We start from the raw sequence: 7400 nt of genomic DNA on the forward strand, positions 1-7400 counted from the left end.
AGAAACGATTGCAAACAGTGCAGTCCCTATTGTGAATCAAAATGTCGAAGCTTTGCCCCTTATTGATCTCCAAATATAATACCAATAGATTACCATACTCTTAAGAATATTCCTATTGTAAATCTCACTTCCCTTATTAATGTATTGGACAATTCAAGGTATCACTTACCTTGCAGGAAAAACCGAGGAAAACCACCTAAATGGTACTCGCCGGGTGAAAGAAAAAGGTCCAAATATATCACTACCAACTATTTGTCATCACATAAATTATCATAACCAAGTAAAGCTTTCCTACAACAAAGATTGTGTTTCAAGCTCATTGAAAGAAGCAATATCTGATGCTAGGTGGGCTAAAGCAATGGAAGAAGAGATGAGTGCACTTCAAAAGAACCAAACGTGGGATTTAGTTATATTACCTAGAGGAAAAAAAAAAGAGTAAGGTGCAAATAGGTGTATACAATCATGTACAAAGCCATGATTGGTCGCCAAGAATTATACTCAAACCTATGGCATTGACTATACAGAGACATTTACTGTAGTAACAAAGATCAATACAGTAAGGGTATTGCTCTCATTGGCGGCAAATCCAGATTGGCCTTACAACAATTTGATGTGAAGAACGTCTTCCTACATGGGAATCTTAAAGAGGAATTGTATGTGGATATTCCACCAAGGTACATCACTCTCACAATCAGGAGTAGTATGTAAATTGAACAAGGCCTTATATAGTCTGAAGCAATCACGTTGGGCGTGGTTTGGGAGATTTCAAATGGCCATGAGAAAATATGGGTTCAAGCAGAGCAACTTCAACTATGCGCTTTTTGTAAAACATTGGATGGGTAAGTTAACGACACTCATTATCTACGTGGATGATATGATTGTCACCGGGGATGATAAGGAAGAAATCTTGAAGTTGAAGGACTATTTGGCAACCAAGTTCGAAATGAAAGATCTTGGTGGGCTTAAGTTTTTTTTTTTTTTTTTTTTTTTTTTGTATAGAAGTGGCTCGATCGAAACAAGGCATATTTCTATCTCCAAGGAAATATGTTCTAGAATTATTGACAAAAACAGGGATGCTCAATTTTAAACTTGTTGATATCCTATCATCCAAAACCATCATCTTGCCATGTATCCTGATCAAACTCCAACAAAAAAAAAATCGTTATTAGAGGTTGGTTGGATGACTAATCTACTTATCCCATAACAGACCAGACATCGCTTATGCAGTAAGTGTTGTCAGTTGGTGTATGCACGCTCCAATTAAGATCCACATGAATGTTGTTGAGAGAATTCTTTGTTACTTGAAGTTGGCACCCGGTAGAGGCATTATGTTTTCTAAGAATATACACTCAAATGTGGATGGTTATACTAATGCAGATTGGGCAGGAAACATCATTGATAGGCAATCTACTTTAGGATACTTTATGTTTGTGGGAGGTAATTTAGGGACTTGGTGTAGCAAGAAGCAAAAGGTTATGACTTTGTCAAGTGCCTAAACGGAATGCAGAGGTATGGCAAAAGGCGTATGTGAGTTACTATGGCTTCGGCGGTTACTTACAGACCTTGGGTCTCCACCAATGTCTGCATCAAATTTATTTTGTGATAACAAAGCTGCCATTGATATTTTTCCTAATCCAATTCAACATGATTAGACCAAACATGTTGAAGTTGATAGACATTTTATTAAGGAGAGGTTAGATGTAAATTTTATTCAATTTCCATTTGTGAAGTTCGAGGATCAACTGGCAAACATTTTAACGGAAGCAATTACAAATCAAGCGTTCTAAAACTCACTCAACAAGTTGGGCATAGGCGACATTTATGCACCAACTTGAGGGGGAGTGTTGGCGCAAGTTGAAGATTCTCCTACAAAAATGGCTTAAGCCATCTTTCACAAAAGTTGTTAAAGCAATTTGAGGGGGAGTGTTAATTAGGTTCATTGAACAATTTAGCTCATTAAGTCTTATACATAGGTCCATTGACTTTTCTATGTTATGTTCATTGTATGAAGAGTAAATGATGTGCATTTGTATTTCCTATATATTTGTACATTTGAGGATGAATGAAATTAAGAAAGAATTAAACACAAAATTAGCAGTATTAATGTAGGATGTTCCAATTTTAGAATATTGCAAACCTTGTCCACCATTGACACCATTGATGTTGTATGTGCCTATGTACTCCTAAGCATTGGAGAGTTAGCCAAGATTGTTTGTTATATGTGCATTTGCTCCGGAGTCCAGGAGCCAGCTTGTGGGTGCAATGGTTGCTTGGGTTACTGTCACGCCCCGGATCCGGGGTCAATAGAAAAAATCTCGAACCCATATCCGGCGCACAAGCTAAAAATAAAATTAAATAAAAGGAAAGTGAAACTGGGTGGAAAAATATGAAATTCCTCTTTTAACAAGAAATCGATAATTCTTTACAAGATTAAAATAGATAAATACAAAATTCTATCCTCACACTTAATCCGATCTCATCCCATCTACCATTTTTGATTGTTTAGTTCTTAAACCTGCATAACAATAGAGGGGTGAGCTTTAACAACTCAGTAGGAACATAACCTTATCACAGTAAATTGACAATATTAAATTAAGTGTCAGGAAAACATAAAGCCAAATATCAAATCATTATTGATAATAATGCATGAGTGCAATATAACCTCTTCAGCTACCCCCGTTAATTCATATAATAAAACACACGGACCTGCACGTCCCATACCATGCATTTTACCTCTGCAGAGGTGGTTCGAATGTTCTATTATAGAAACTAATCCCCATATGATATCCCAAGTTCATAAACCCCTTTTGCTAGTCATCTTATCTAATTCATTGATCTCCAGCCCAAATCACGCACATCGACAATTCCCGTCGATATCCTATTCTATTGTGCACATCGGGCTCGCCTGGAACTGGTTTCACAATGAATATATTCAACTACACAAAAGATCATTTCCAACTACCCTCATTTCCATACTTCCAATCTGAACATTGAAATTCCAACCACATCAATATGAATGATGCACAAATGATGTCATTTTATATTTCACATATTTCACTGTATATTCTCAACGAATGGCATTCCAACAATAATTTCATAACCAATAACAAGTAAACACTTAACTGAAGCAATTAGCCAATTAAACTCAATCATATAAATCAACCAAAAAGATCAAGAATATTATAGCACTTCACGAAATTTAATAAATTAATTTCTGTAAAGGCCTGCCTTATTTCCCCTACCTGGATTCCAAAGCTAAAACGAAGATTCGTGTCACTACTGGAATAGCTAAGCTCCACATACTTATCCACATCACTACCCAAATATCTAAACTCCACGTACTTGAGCAAGCTCCTTGATCACTCCTAATGCCATGAATTTCTTCAACTACCTTTCTTTTCTAATCCATCTCTACACGTACATACACACACACACTAGCGGAGCCTGCGGGGGCATTGGCATCCTTTGACCCCAATAACCTTGTCAAGTTATCCCTTTGAAAATTTTATGAACCCGTATAGTAGCACTGCAACAGAAGCTTTGCAGCAGCACGTTGCTTTGTAAACTTATCCCAATAACCTTTTACTTGTAAACTTATCATTTTCTAAACTTCCCTTAAAAAAAATAAAAAATTAATACCTTTCTAATTTAACAAAGCTACGTCGTTTGCATAATGAGTTTTCTGCGTTGAACCTTGCACAAAAGTTGACGGAGACAGAGGGACAGACAATATCCCTTGGTGTACTTGCTAGTGAAATTAACATTGATTTTAACTGTTGCGACTGCTTCAGTTGAAATAGTTTTTTCGGTGATGAAAATTATGAAGAATCCACATCTTAATAAGATGGGTTGAATGATAGTTTGGTTGTGTACATTGAGAAAGATGTTTTTGGTTCTATTGATAAAAATGTTCTGATTCTATGTTTCTAAAATATGAGAACACACCGTGGACAATTATAAATGAAAGTATGATGGAATTTTTAAAGCTATTTTTTGACCCCATCGTTTTAAATTCCTGGCTCCGCCACTGCACACACACACACATATATAATCTAAGTAAAGTAAACATGCACAAGCATGCAGCCTTTCGCATGTTGTAAAAGAATTGAGGGGAAAGCTCCTATTTATACTAGGAGAAGTCGGCAACTTAAAAGCATAACACTGGTGGGTGTGGCGGCAACCAAGATAAGAATGGTTCGAAGGGTGTCTAATCCTCATGCATGCAAGACAGCTCCTGCTACGAGCTATAGATAGTCAGCAACAATAGAGTGCTCGTGGAGCACCTGGGACCTCTAAACAATGCCACCTAACCTTAACAAATTAGATAAGAATGCCACCACCTAGAGCCAGCTCCACCACTCCACCTCCTACCAACACCTCATGTTAAACCAATACAGTGAGTCAACAACGTACTGAAACTTCAGTACGATAAGCATACCTAATAAATATATTTATTATTATTATTTTTAAATAATAATAAGAAACATATATTTTCAAAATGCGGGATCTTACAGTTACACGGTCTGATTGGCTGCAAGGGCAATGAGACGTGCATTGGGAACTCGTCCTTCATAGGATAAGTTCATGCGATTGTAACAAGCGATCGCAGAGTGACCATTAAGAAAGGAGCAAACACTTGTCATGGCAAAAGAATTCTCTATGGAGATCGATGAGAGCTTTTAATCATGTCAACAATAAAAGTTTGGAATGTTCAACGTGGGGGCTGCAGGTACTATATATAGATCTTCTGACTCCCAATCGGGTTGCTCTATCCTTCGGTTTCGTAACCAAGTTTTTCTTTCTCACTCGCACTTTTCTACGGAAGGTTCTCCCCTATCCCCGACATTTTTCTCCGATGCCCCCAGTTTCCATCGCCGTGACCATCTGGTTCACCGGTACGACAACGAATCGCGTTCGGTCTGGAGCACGCTGCACGTCCTCTAGTGAAAGATACTCTTGGTACGGTACTCGTTATATTCTTTGACTTGGCTCATCTTCCATACAAATTCTGGAGGCCCGAAATCCAATGAAAACTCGATCAAAGGACTGCAACCTTTCTTAGGTGCTGAGCTATGCATGAACGCAAGCAAATCCCAAACTCTTTTTGTTAGAAATAATTCTTCAAGTGGGGCCACCTTTAAATCCGAAGGTTTCGTGGCTTAAGCTTTGTGGACTAAATAGAGGATTACTTTTCCCCACCTCTTGGTTTTTGTTAGATTAGTTTAAATTTCAAGATTCATGTCTTAGATTAATTAAACAAAACTAATCTAACGATAACCAATGGTGAGCATCACCTTCATTTTTAGAGAGTGAGCCAAAAAAATACACTCATTAATTAAGGGAGGAATTCACTAAATTAGTTACATAAATACTCTTATGGTCTTAACTACTTTAATTTTCATAAAACATCTTAACTACTTAAATTTTCCTAAAACAAAAACAAAAATTTACTTAAGCTACAAGTCCCCTTTGATAAAAAAAAAAAACAATACTTGGCTACTCAAAGATGAGTAGGAACTCATACTCAAAACTCTTAGTATTTTAATCACATATGATTAGAACTGTTCATATTATGAATTACAATGTAAAGATCATCTTTGCAAAAAATAAATTAAAACTAAGGTTGTTTAGTCAATCTATTGTAGCGAATACATAGATGGTTTGTAATGGTTTTACCAATACCGTTTATTTGTTTTTAATTAGTTTGATGACTAAACGACCTTAGTTTTAATTGATTTTTTGCAAAGACGATCTTTATAGGATGATTTGTAATATGAACGGTTCTGATTATAAACACGAAGTTTTATAAATTGACAACGAACAATTTTGAGAAATTTTGAGTAAAAACTCCTCATCTTTAAGTAGGCAAGTATTGTTAAAAAAAAAAAAAAAGAAAGAAAAAAAGAGCGCCCTCACCTCTTTTGATTGATTAAATTGAACACTGACTTGAGTAGGATATCCTTGACTATCGCTATATTTTATTTTCTATCATTTCTTCCTACCTGTTTCGAGATGCATGTGCAAAGTTATCAAATAAGAATTGAGCTGTGCCTTACGTATCAATGAGTGATATGTACCATTTCTGTAAAACTGCTTCAAGTGAATCAATTTTTTATTTTACCTGCTCGAGAAAAAGTATTTTTCTTATTTGGTCCAAGCAAAAGTGGTATATTTTCTTAGTCCAAGCCCCTATAAAGTTTTAACCAGGTGCATGGAATCTCGTGGTCCCATAAATCTCTGCACAAAATTGCCTAGAAAACTATATATGTTAAGATTTTTTTGTTCCAGAAAACTCTCATGCATTCTGTCTCTTCTGGAGCATAAAAGAATGCTTTTAGGAACAATAAATGTTAGGTTAATATAATGATATTATTTGCACTAAAATGAAAGATTGAATTAGATTATACAAGGGAATTGTCATAATAATTTGGTATTAAACTTGCACTAGAACTATATATCTTAAGATTTTTTTTTCAGAAAAGTCTCATGCATTCTCTGTATCTTGTGGAGCATAAAAGAATGATTTCAGGAAATATATGAGATTAATATAACAATATTATTTACACTAAAACAAATGATTGAATTAAATTACACAAGGGGATTGTCTTAATAATATGGTATTGAAATTGCGCGAGAGCTAAACCAACCTTTCTACTTATAAGTGGAAAGAAATATCAGTAAACCAATGTACTAAATGACATGAACAATATATGTTAATATTGGATAAAAAGGGATGAATATTGGATAAAAAGGGATGAACCCAAGAAAAACTACAAGCTAACAAATCCTGACCTAGAAAGATTATTCCTTATCATCATATTTTGAGATACAAACAAAACCATTTTGATTTCACAAAGTTTATTTAGGCTCAACACAAATTAATCTCTGCCATGTCCAAATCAAACATGCCAAAAAATGAAGATGTTTTCCAGGAGATGATAGAGTCTTGGGCACCACTCACTCATATAATCACTTGTTCTTTTAGGAGACTAATCTGAAAAATTGCATGCAGCCTGCAGGAAGCTTCGTGGTTGCACATACATTTTTGACATGAACCGATGTGTACCGCCAACTGCTCCATTTGTCTTGGTCAGAATCGTTTTAGAGAGTATGATTCGAGTAGGAATTCTATAGGGAGCTCTTAAGATATCTTTTAGTCTTTTTAGTCAAAATTTGCTTTACATTACCTACATTTTCCCTTTATAAATATCCGATAACAGGTCATACCTTCGAGTTTCAAGAACATGTTACTTAATCACAAATATTGTAGCCAATTCTTAGACGTCAACTACTATTATTCAACATATGACAAGTACTTTGAAACAAAAAAGAAAAAAAATATCACATGACTACAAGTTAAAGGAATCACTATATTTAATTTAGGAGAAATTAGGTTTTCA

This window comes from Malus sylvestris, chromosome 13 (genome assembly GCF_916048215.2).
Source record: "Malus sylvestris chromosome 13, drMalSylv7.2, whole genome shotgun sequence".
In the NCBI taxonomy this organism is placed as follows: Eukaryota; Viridiplantae; Streptophyta; class Magnoliopsida; order Rosales; family Rosaceae; genus Malus; species Malus sylvestris.